The sequence below is a fragment of the Delphinus delphis genome, chromosome 12 (assembly GCF_949987515.2).
Source record: "Delphinus delphis chromosome 12, mDelDel1.2, whole genome shotgun sequence".
NCBI lineage: Eukaryota > Metazoa > Chordata > Mammalia > Artiodactyla > Delphinidae > Delphinus > Delphinus delphis.
This window is the reverse complement of record NC_082694.2, coordinates 79,315,241-79,328,204: the sequence shown is the minus strand read 5'-3', so window position 1 is coordinate 79,328,204 and position 12,964 is coordinate 79,315,241.

The window sequence follows — 12,964 nt, the reverse complement described above, 5'->3', positions numbered from 1 at the left end:
GAGACTTTCCCAAAACTGGCATTTGGTAATGTGTCACTTGCCAAACGGAGTGAGGAGACACTGTTGTTTTCATTATTTGTATCACGTTAAAAAAAATGTTTTTAGGGATCAAACACTGAGCGACAGATATCAGCCTTTATTGTATGATGAAGTTTATATTTTCAACACTAAAATGATGCTAATCGGACAGCTGGGATCTGGCTGTCCTGGAAGAGATGGGAGAACTGCCTGCCAGTTCGGGCAGTGACCTTAATACCAGGAGTGACAACAATCCGACATTGTTTTGCTCAGACTTGCTACAACCCGTGCTGTGCACTTTGGCAAGTCTAAGTTTCTTGTGCTTATACTAATAAAATCCCGAGAGTTAAATTCTTTCCAGTTTTATTTTACTGTGGTAAGAACACTTAACATGAGAGCTACTCTCTTAACAGATTTTTAAGCGTACAATACAGTACGGTCACCTATAGACACAGCATTGTACAACAGAGCCCTAGAATTTATTCATCTGGCCTAAATGAAACTTTAGATCTTTCCCCCTCCCCCCCAGGCCCTGGCAACCACCATTCTCTTCTCTACTTCTGTGGATTTGGCTACTTTAGACAGTACTTCACACTTGAAAGGCGCTGTCCTTGATTTAGAGGAGTTTTCATTTCCTGACCTCCTAGGGTGCACAATGTATTTTATCATTTCATTTTATCCCCACACAACTCTGAGAGGTGGGCATTACTGCCATGGAGGTTAAATGACTGCCCGAGGGCATAGCCAAATGAGTGACAGAGGCAGGACTGGAGCCCAGGAATTGCGTGCTTTCCCGTTAAGTATATGAAGGTGAGACAGGGACTGTCCCTGTGGTTTCTTTCATCCAGATGCTCTTAGCAAAGAAACTGTGGCTGCCTACCTGCTAGAATTTAAGACAACGTGTGACCCTAGCTGAGTCTCTCACTGCACAACTCTCAGGAGATGTACCTTAATATTAAATTCCATATTTACTAAAGCAGTTGCCCAGGACCAGGCAGTGTGGCAGCTTGGACCATATGGTGGTGGCTTTCCATGCAGGGTAAAAGTTTACTCTCCTTGAGAAGACATGGGGAGGCTTTGAAGGATCTGAGGAAGTGGTGACGTGACGAGGGTATTGATTTTAGGAATAATTCTAGCCACATGTAGAGGATGGAAGGGAGGAAGGTTACACTGGGGTCAGGGAAACCAGTGTAATGCCAGTTCAAGATAAATGGGCAAAGAACATTTTTAAAAAAGCAAATAACATCAAGAAACACATTTGGCAACCAATTTGGGAAAATATTCTATTTTAACAGTGATCCAATAAGTTTAAATGAAACAAATATATACTTAACAAAAAATAAGAAGACCTAGTGCTAATGAGCATATGTTATGACCGACAAAATCACACAGTCCTTTCGGGAAACAAATTGTCAGCATGTTTCAAAACCTTAGCAAATTCTTTGATCCAGAAATTCTGTCTTTGGAAATTAGTCCAAAGGGATCATTTGGAAGCCTAGAAATAAGTTTTATGCACGGAGACATTTATGGTGACATTTTTTATGACAGCGAAAAGTTGAAACAAAAAAAGTTAGATACTAATGCAGACTTGCTTTACTACGGTACATTTGTTCAAGAAGTTATTGTAAAGATATTCAAATATATAATTACGAAGACAGTTTTAAAAAAGAAAATGTTTGCTAAATAATAATAACTGAAAATGTAATATAAATTTATTCACAACATGACTACAACTATGCTTGAAAAAAATAAAATCTACACTGGGGTAGATAGGAAGGATTCGAATGCTAAGGCGGTAAGCAGCTTTCGGCAGGAAAGGGTTCTGCAGGAGGCCCCTTTGTCTTGTCACTAAACTTAAACCAGTCACCCCCATGTTCTACCCATCTCCGGCCCTAGCACACTTTTGAAATCTTTTGATCACACAATACCTTGCCTAACTTGTTAGGTCTTTCCATACATCAAAGAAGTAGAAATGAAAACTAAGTAATTAACCCATGACCAGATCTCTTCCCTAGCTTCCCCTGCAGTACTCTCACAAACTGTGTGAACAAGACAGCATCTAAAGAAGGATCACAAGAAGTCGACGAGCCCGCACACAGTGGGGGGTGGCGAGGACTCTGACCCCCCATCTCAATGATTAACTGAGATTACTTCCCTTTTTCCCTTTAAAAATTTTCATGGCCGAGCACAATCTTTGGATGGTTTTGGGGGGATACGGAGTCCACCATCTCCCCAGATTGCCGGCATTCTGATTAAAAGCAACTTTCCTTTCTACCAACATTTGTCTCTCTCTCACGGATTGATTTTTGAGCGGCGAGCGCTGGACCTGATTCAGTAACAAGGTTGAAGGTGATTTTTGTTTGGTGATGTGACTAAAGCCAATTCTTTATCATTCTTTCTCTGTTCCTATGAAAACACAAACATCTTTTAATAAATATCTATTTATTTATAATTAAAAATACAATCTCTTAAATGTCTTTTTCAGCTTTCCAAGCATCTTCTTTGCAAACTCAGGTGTCCAACGAAGCCCCTGGTTATGCATATCGAGCCAATGACGGTACCTGGGAAAGGCCAGCAAACACGGCCAGGCTTGCACTTGCTGGCCGGTCTCATGATCTTTCTGAGTGCCGTTCATCCCAGCTGCAGGAGGAGACTGTGGTTATTCCTGTGTTTCAGACATTCATTTGTATTTTCTCTACTCCTCAATTTCGGTCATGAGCCTCTACTTAGGATCTACTTAAAACATCATTAAACACTATTCAGTCCTTCTTTGTCATTATTAAGGCAGACATTAAGCCAGTCAGGAATTCTCAGCCACCCTAGGGGGACCTTGGACACGATGCCGAGCAAAGACACAGGACCATTTATCATTTCATTTTGTTTTCTTCCAAGGGCATTTGCAATACATGTGCTGATGTTCATCGTCATACAATTTGAACTAATTTTAACACTAAATTATCAGGAGACCCTAGGTGAGCCAATTATCTAAGGCCAGCCACGGAGTGCTGCCGTGATCTTTTTTTTCCCCCACATAATGGGTAATTCCACCTAGAAGCCAGCAGTGGACACTGAGATTCATTCAGTCACATGCTGTTTGATAAGTAGGAAGCCAATTCTATCAGTGTTTTTGATTTGCTCTCTTTCATATGTCTCGTTTAGTCATGATTTTCATATCCAAGCACATTGTATATAATTTCCCATCTTTTGCCATCCTGATTTTTAAACTTAGGCTGTTTATTTGAAGGAGGTGGAGAGGTTTTTCTCTCGTTGAAGTCTTCTTTTCTTATAAATTTTTTTTCCTGTGAACTACATATTTTGCCCCAGAACAGTAAACAGCAAGTGTAAAGGGTCCCTGTTAATAGCTGGGACCCTAACTCAGAGTTTCTGAGCTTCCAATCTCATCAGATTTTCTGGTGGGAATTTGTGATTCTCCCTCTTCGGTAAAGAGTGCATTGAAGACAAAAAATGTCTCTATCCAAGTCCAGGTCTCAAACATGACTCTCACTGGGATGCTAATAAAGGCTGAAGAATATTAAGCAACAAAATGTATTGAAAATGAAAACGGCTTGGGTTCTGTATTCTACCTAAGCTCAAATCTGAGCTCCACAATTTTTTTTTTTTTTTTTTTTTTTTTTTTTGCGGTACGCGGGCCTCTCACTGATGTGACCTCTCCCGTTGCGGAGCACAGGCTCCGGACGCGCAGGCTCAGCGGCCATGGCTCACGGGCCCAGCTGCTCCGCGGCATGTGGGATCTTCCCGGACCGGGGCACGAACCCGTGTCCCCTGCATCGGCAGGCGGACTCTCAACCACTGCGCCACCAGGGAAGCCCCTCCACAATTTATTATATGCATGACTTCAGTCAAGTTGCTTAGCCTTTCCAAGTATCAGTTCCCTCCTTTGTCAAATGCAGATAATAATACCTGAATTACAGAGCTATGATGAAGATTCACAATGTTTATAAAGTGCCAGAAATATAATAGGAAGTTTAAAATGACATTATTTGGTCTCTCCGGCTTAGTAAGATAACCCTGTGTAACAGATGTCCCAACATCAACCCTCCCGTTGACACTTTCCCTATTAGTTGTGGCAATACTTCTAATAATTAGGACTCCCGAGGGCTGCTCTCAGAAAGCAATGACAACAGCAGAGGTGGTCACCCAGGAATAGGCCACAGCAGTGGCAACTCCAAACAACTTTTGCCACTGACGGGTCTCCATGGGGCCTCACCATCTCTTCCTCCTGGGTTCGTTGCTCAGGGAGACGTCCTCAGTTCCGTCGTTCTAGAGGGCAGAGCTTGCCACTGTTCCATGCTACAGGATTCTACCAAAGACCCATTCCTTTCGGAGCTAATTCACTAGGGAAATCTTTTTTTTTCCCTCATACTTTTGAGTGTTTATTCTGTGTTCCAGACATTGTGTTAAATGCTTTACAAGCATGGGCTCAGGTAGTGCTACAATTCTCTGAGGTTGTTTAGTATTGTCCTTTTACTAATGAGGAAACTGAGGCACACAGACCTTAGTAACGTTTTCAAGGTCAGACAGCAATAATTGGTGGAATCAGGATTCAGACCCAAGCAATCAAGTGCAGACACTGTGCTCTTCATTACCGTGCTACATGACCACCCAGGAGATCTGAGCCCACCTGGTTACTCTCTCTGATTTCCCCTCTTAAACTCATTGATAGAAATTGTGCCTCAGGGACTTCCCTGGTGGCGCAATGGTTAAGAATCCGCCTGCCAATGCAGGGGACACGTGTTCAATCCCTAGTCCGGGAAGATTCCACATGCCTGCCACGGAGCAACTGAGCCCGTGAGCCACAACTACTGAGCCTGTGCTCTAGAGCCTGCGAGCCACAACTACTGAAGCCCGTGTGCCTAGAGCCCGTGCTTCACAACAAGAGAAGCCACCGCAATGAGAAGCCCGCACGCAGCAACGAAGAGCAGCCCCCGCTCGCCGCAACTAGAGAAAGTCCGTGCGCAGCGACGAAGACCCAATGCAGCCAAAAATAAATAAATAGAAATAAATAAATTTATTTTAAAAAAAAAGGAAAAGAAATTGTGCCTCAGAAATCAGTCTGGATGCTCATGGTGTCCCAAGGTATAAATACCATCTTAATAGGAGCTGCTCACTTACCTATAGATATTTCACTTTCTATCATAATATTTAAATGCTTTCCTGAAACTTATAAAGAGAAGAGAAAATCGGTAAAATCAGGCACATGTTCTGTTATTTTCCACTCTTTGCCCTGAAGTATAGCAAGAGGAGTAATTGGCAGTCCAGCTATTTGAAGCATTACGTAGACAAATTAATTAATTAACTAAAATTTAAAAAAACCTTCCTATGGGTCTAGCTATTGCAACCTCATAGCTTAAAAAATATATCTCACCCATTGGCCCATTTGATCTTCATAAAATTCCTGCTAAACAGTTCAGTCATCCTAATTTAAGTGAAGAAACTGAGGATTAGCAAATTGAAATGACTTTCCCAAGGCCATCTAATCAGTGGCAGTCAGAACTGGCAACCAGCCCTGATGCAAGTTTGCCTTTTAGTTCAGTGCTCACCCCAATGGGCCAATAGCTGTGGGAATGTTAAACTCCATCACGTATGACCTTTGGTTCGTGACAAATGTCATAAATGCCAGCAAGTAAAAACCTTGTCCCTTGTTTCCCATAGGTTTGTGGACACAGGCAAGAAACTGTGAATAACCACCCTCTTAACCTGTATCCAGCCATCCCAAACACACATGGTAATCTAGCTCCCAGGAAATTCTACAATGGCAATGTCAAGGACTCACAGACTAACAAATAAGAAGTGCAAATTACTCTCTTGATGTTGTAGACAGCCATTAGAAAAAGATTTGCCTGTTTCTTTTTAAAAGCTACTAAAAAAAAAGTCCTCGGCCCTCAGCCAAAGATTCCTAAACTTGCACTATGAGGAATAAATCTACCAGAATAACCATTCTAGGGCCCAAGCTAACGGTCTACGTGGTTGTTACTCTGTAGGCTCGATATATAATGCAGGAAGTCGTTGTTAATGCCCAGGCTGTGAAGGATATAAGATGTTCCCTCACCTGGGCGAGGGTCAGATGCCCCTGCATGTGCAGCAGTTTGTTCTACAGGAGAAGAACCCCAAAATTATGAAACTCGGAGTTTATACAGGAACATAGGAAGATATGACATATTTTCCCAGCCTCACTGCTGAGAGAGAGAGAGAGAGCGAGCTTATAATTTACTCTGGAATGCAGTATCATGAGGGAAGAGGTGAAGGTCTCTAATCTGGAATATAAACAATAGTCTCTGGGGGAGATGAAAAGATGTTATTATTATTATTACCCTTAGAATGTGGGCAAATGGCAGAGGAGAAGAGGCATTCACTCTCTCGCTTTATAGTTGGTCAATTTCTAATTCAGAGAAGGCTTGAAACATGCAGGAACACCAGGAAATCCAGGGAGGGTTGTGTTCCAACACTAAGTAGCCTAGCAAGGGATCCCAAACCCAACAAGCATATGACACGACGTGCACACAGCTCTCCAGCCTAAAAAAAAAAAAAAAAGGGTCCTTGATTTGGGGATCTTCCGACTCAGAACGCTTCTCCCTCCATGTGAGCTACTGAGACCCTCACATTTCCATGGCAACTCCAGGAAAGAGAAGTGAGAAGTGAGGCAGTGGAGAACTTCTACTTACATCCGCTACATCTCAGGGATGCCCTTTGCCCGGCCTGAGAGCTGAAATGCCACAGCTGTTCTCTAACTGGAACCCACCTTTGAGCACTGGCCTAGCTCAGCCTAATTTATTTTCTGGATGAATGTAAAATCTAGCCCCAAAGGAAAAAATACCCAAAAAGATTGCACATGGTTGGTGACTTGCAGAAACAGAATGTAAACCCATTTCCTGTGTGCAGATTCTGTGATGTGACACTGATACAACACTGTGTCCTCATACCTGTGCTAGACCAGTACAACCGTGAGAACCTAAAATCTAGTAAGTAATTTGGGCTCCTTCTTGGGTCCTTCAAAACATTAAATGACAAATATGATTATTTCCCAGAGCATTGGCTTGCTTTATTATTGTTGTTGCTATTGTTTTAAATATTTTTTTAAAAATTATCCTATAGTTTTGGGGCTTCCGTAGTGGCGCAGTGGTTGAGAGTCCGCCTGCCGATGCGGCGGACGCGGGTTCGTGCCCCGGTCCGGGAGGATCCCACATGCCGCGGAGCGGCTGGGCCCGTGAGCCATGGCCGCTGAGCCTGCTCATCCGGAGCCTGTGCTCCGCAACGGGAGAGGCCACGGCAGTGAGAGGCCCGCGTACCGCAAAAAAAAAAAAAAAAAAAAAAAAAAATTATACTATAGTTTTGGTATTGTGAAGCTTGAAAAATTCACCTTGACATATGCATAAAAGGATTGAGTTACTTTATCTTTCTTTCTTAATCAAGGAATTAATTAATTCATAATGTTAGTTGCTATGCAGGAGTATTCCTAAACTTTGTTCCTAAGTATGCAAGGTTGAAAATTATTTCTACACATAATAATTTGTACACATACCCCAATAAGTCAACCTTAGTTTCTGAGAATCAGATAAAAACTCTTCTTTTTTCTGAAATAAAAAGTCGTTTTGTAATTGTTTTGTATAGTTCTTTTTTTAATTTAAAATGCATCTGACTCTACCATTTTGTGCAAAATTTCATGCATGTACAGGAAAGTATTTCATGCAAAAAGCTGCAGCTTTTGAGCACTGTACCTTTGTCTATCAACTGTGATTATGTACATAAAAGACTGCACTTTCTGCATGTCAATAAGTCACAGGATAATCTGGTTCAAAACACACCGTTTAATGAAATGGTAATGATTTCATTCATATATCAAGCCATGTCCAATTCCTATCAAGGAACATAAGACAATTTGCATTCACTCCGAACGCACAATAAATAAATAGTCCAGTTGACAATAGATTAAATGCGTTCTCTACCACCAGAGTCCTGATACAGACATTATTGCAATATCACTAGAGATTATTATAAAGGAACATGAATTGAAGTGTAATGTTGAAATGGCAGAAAATGTTTTTCTGGTTATAATTATGAATGATTAAGCCAAAATTCAAGGACTTATTCCTCAAAAGTTTTATATTCATAACTTTTTATCTGATCCTTGTTATAAGGTCAGATTCCTCCCTTTATATCCCTTCACTCGTTGTCCCTTGGGGACAGCTTTGTTACAGCATGGGCAGAGGAAAAGGAGCTACAGTTAGAAAGAGAGAAAGAGAACAAAGATTGTGCAGAGGCATGAAAGTCAAGAGAGATTGATAAGGCAGTGATATGCTCTGAGAGCCTCTGCGCCAGGCCAGACATAAATATATCACCTTATTTCAATGTCATGACCACTCTGTGCTGTCTTTACAAGTATCTCCCCAATTTACAGATAAGGAAGTCAAGGCTTAGGGAGTTTAAGGAAGCTATCCAAGGCCAAACAGCGACTCCTGTTGAACTAGAAAGTGAACTTCCTTGTACTTAACTCCCACGTCCACACTCTTTTTTTTATTATGTATTATATTATTTTACTTATTTTTTATTGAAGAATAGTTGATTTACAATGTTGTGTTAGTTTCAGGTGTACAGCAAAGTGACTCAGTTTTATGTATGTATCTATCTATATCTATATCTATCTATCTATCTCTCTCTCTCTCTCTCTATATATATATATACGTATTCTTTTTCCAGGTTCTTTTCCCTGATAGGTTATTAAAAAATATTGAGTAGAATTCCCTGTGCTATATGGTAGGTCCTTGTTGATTATCTATTTTATATATAGCAGTGTGTATATGTTAATCCCAAACTCCTAATTTATCCCTCCCTCCCCCTTCCCCCGCCTTGGTAACCGTAAGTTTGTTTTCTAGGTCTGTGGATCTATTTCTGTTCTGTAAATAAGTTCATCTGTATCATTTTTTTTAGATTCCACGTATAAGTGATATCATATGATATTTGCCTTCCTCTGCTTGGCTTATTTCACACTTTTTCACTTGACCACACAATTGGAGATTTCTCTATGGGAAGCGTTTCCAAAGAGAGAGAGAGTCAACAGTTTTAAGTGTCCCAAAGTGGTTAAAGATACTGAGGGCGAGACTTGATTTGAAAGTTATGACTTTCTCAATAATATTTTTAAGAGCTGGCACGTAGAGTTTGTGAGTGAGGAAAACACATTGCAAAAGGTGATGTAAGGAATAAATGGAAGCAAACTCTCAAGCTAGTCTTTCAAGAAGGGGTGGTGGGTGGTGAGAAAGACGCAGTGGGAGGTGGAGAGGGTAGATGGGTTGAAAGAAGCTTGCTTCAGGATGGGAGTGTGACGGCTGAAGGAGGGATTGAAGATGAAAGCGAGGGCAGAGACCGGAGATGAAACAGGATTCCAGCAGAAGGGCGAAGGCTCTGGTGGAGAGGATGGCCCCGAAGATAAGAGACGCTGGGCAGAAAAACAAAGTTAATTAAAGCACAGAGGGAATTTGAGATGGAGGGAAAAACGGAGACAGAACTCCATCCCTGAGGTGGAAGGGTGATTGTAAACAAAAAGAGAATACACATATTGTTCATCTTAGAGTCCTCACAGCTAGGATATGAGAAAGGGCTTTTATGGGTAAAATGATGCTACTACCTGGTGTCTCGTATTTTGAGACATCTAAAACAGAACTTGTTGACATGGGTGGGGGAAAGAGCATGATAATCCTGCTAGCGTTAGATTCTGAAACTATGGAAGTCTGAAGCAGAAAGATGAGTTTAAAGTCATTAATAGATTAAAAATCAACCATCACTTACCCGGTGCTTATTCTGCACCAGACACTATACAAAAAGCTCACAATACAGCAGTGAGTAAGAGGGTGACTCTGGAGGAGCACAGAGTCCAGTGGGAAAGACCAAGGTTTAAATAATTATCACCCGTGATGAGTGCTCTAGAAGAGGCAACACAAAGGGGAATGAGCAGAGAAGAGCAGGTAATAGTACATCACTCCAGGGCCTGCCTCTTAGTAGGATCTGCATTGCTATGTGTTTTTGACTGAATTAATGCATATAGAAGGCATTTGCGTCACTTTGATTTACAAAATGGAACCCTAATATACTTATTTCAGTACAATACCTAGTGGGAGTTCCTTCAAATTAACTTAATAGTTAATTCATTCTTTTAAGGACTGTATAGCATACCATGGTATGCATGTACCATAATTTATTGCTATTCCCTTATTGGTGAGTATTCACCAATTTGTTTCCAGTTTTCTTTTCTTTTGTTGTTTTGTTTTGCCACTATGAATAACGTCACATTGGTCACCCTTGTTCACGAGTCTTTACATCTTGGGAATTTAATCTCTGTGAGAAAGGTCACCAAGAGTGGCTCAAAGGATATAGGTAGTTTAAATTTTATAGGTGTTGTCCATTGCTTAATAAAAAAAGCTGTAACTTTTCAAATTTCTAAGTTAAAACTGAAAGTACTATTATTTTCCTCTCATGCTTGACAACCATCGGTTTCATATTTCCCTTTAATTTTTGCCAAGGGGTATCAAGTTATATCTCATGATTTTAATTTCCAATTCCTTAACTGGGAGTTAAGTTAAACATCATTTAGTGCTGACTGGCCACTGGCATTTGCTTTTCTCTGCATTAACAATGTATGCCTTTTGTTCATTTTCTTAATGGTTGTTTTCCTTCTTGTCAACTTGTAAGAAATCTTTGGATATTAAAAATATTCATGCTTTGTTCATTATCTGCAATAAAAATATTATCAAACCATTACCTTTGAGAATTGACTTTATTTGTGGAGTTTTTTGTATACACAAAAGTTTGAATTTTCATATATTCAAATATGCCTTCACATTCTTACATAGCTTTGGGGTTTGAAGTTTTAATTAAAAAGGTATTCCTAACTCCTATATTGTACATGTAGTTTTTTAGATTTGTCTACATTTAACTCTTTAATTCACCTGGAATGTATTTTTCTATATGACATAAGATTAAATATGGCTTAAGATGGGTGTCTTGTTTCAGATGAATATCTGGTTGGGTCAGCACCATTTATTAAATATTAAAGTCTCACATGTAATTGGGATATATTTATGTGTTCTTTATTTTGTGTCCCATTAATCTATTTCTCTATTCATAAACTAATACCATACTGACTTGATTACAGTGGCTTTAGGGTATAATGATATCTAGCAAGGCAAATCTCCACTTCCTGTTCTTTCTTATACTTCTCTCATATTTTTTTTCAGACTCTTATTCTTACATATAAACCATGTGATAATTTTCTCAGTACCCTCCCAAACTGGGGACTCTGATTGGCATGGCATTAAAATGTAATACTAATTTAGGGTAATTAACGAGTTTGTGATAGGAAGTCTTCCTATCCAAGTATAACATATACTTTTCGGTTTAGATTAATTTTACAGACATACCTCATTTTACTGTACTTTTTATTGTGCTTCACAGTTATTGTTTTTTACAAACGGAAGGTCTGGGCAACTCTGTGTCAAGCAAGTCTATCAGAGCTATTATTCCAACAGCATTTGCTCACTTTGTGTCTCTGTGTCACATTTTGGTAGTTTTCCCAATATTCTGAACCCTCCACCAGCAAAAAGATTATGACTCACTGAAGGTTCAGATGACGGTTAGCATTTTTTATACTAAAGTATTTTTAAATTAATGTATGCTCATTGATTTTTAGACACAATGCTATTGCACAGTATACACTACCATATAATGTAAGCATAATTTTATATGCAATGGGATACCAAAAAAATTCAAGTGCTCACTTTATTGCAATATTCACTTTATTGCAGTTGTGTGGAACCTAAACCACAATATCTGAGGTATGCATGCACTATAGTTTTCTTCATATTGATTTACTGTGTTTCTTGTTTTATTGACTCAAGTACTTCAGGTTTTTCACTATCATAAATGAGTTCTTTTCCATATCAGATGAGGGAAAAGTCATTAATAATTTTGTAGATAGCTCCTATATCCAGCCACCTTACCATATTCTTTTTTTTTTTTTTTTTTTTTTTTTTTTTTGCGGTACGCGGGCCTCTCACTGTTGTGGCCTCTCCCGTTGCGGAGCAACAGGCTCTGGACGCACAGGCTCAGCGGCCATAGCTCACGGGCACAGCCGCTCCGCGGCATGTGGGATCCTCCCGGACCGGGGCACGAACCCGTGTCCCCTGCATCGGCAGGCGGACTCCCAACCACTGCGCCACCAGGGAAGCCCACCATATTCTCTTAATAACTGTAATAATTTTACTAGAGTCTCTTGGGTTTTCAAACATAAAATAGATCATAAGCTCAAAGATAAAGCTTTATTTCTTCTTTCCAAATGTTTGTAGCAGTTATTTTATCTTCTTATATTTTTGCATTCACAAAAACCTCTCTGAACATTAAATAATGAAGGGAATGGCAGCTAAGCTATACAGTTCCTGATTTTAACTGAAGCAATTTTTTCCGTTTAGAATAATGTTTACTACCAGTTTTTAGTCATTGGTATTGTCATGTTTGTTGTCTTTAGCCTTTATCGTATTTAAGTAGTTTTACTTGGTTCCCACTTTTTGAGTTGTTATCAGGAACTGCTGCGGAATTTAACAACTGCCTTCTCAGTATTTATTATTATGAAGATATATTATTATGAAGTTTTCTCCTTCGGTTTGTTGATATAATGGGTAATGTTACATGTTTCCTTGATGTTGAACCTTAGTTGACTAGAAAACAACTCTGCCTCATCATTGCATCTTATTCTTTTGATACATTGCTGGAATCCATTGACTAATATTTCAAACATTTGCTTTTATATTCACGAGTGCAGTTGTTTTATAGTTCTGTTGAATAGATCAATGACCACAGAAGAAACCTGAACTATGATTAAAGGACTACCATTGAAAAACTCATCAGGAACTTACGAGCTCACGCTTGCACTTTTTTTTTT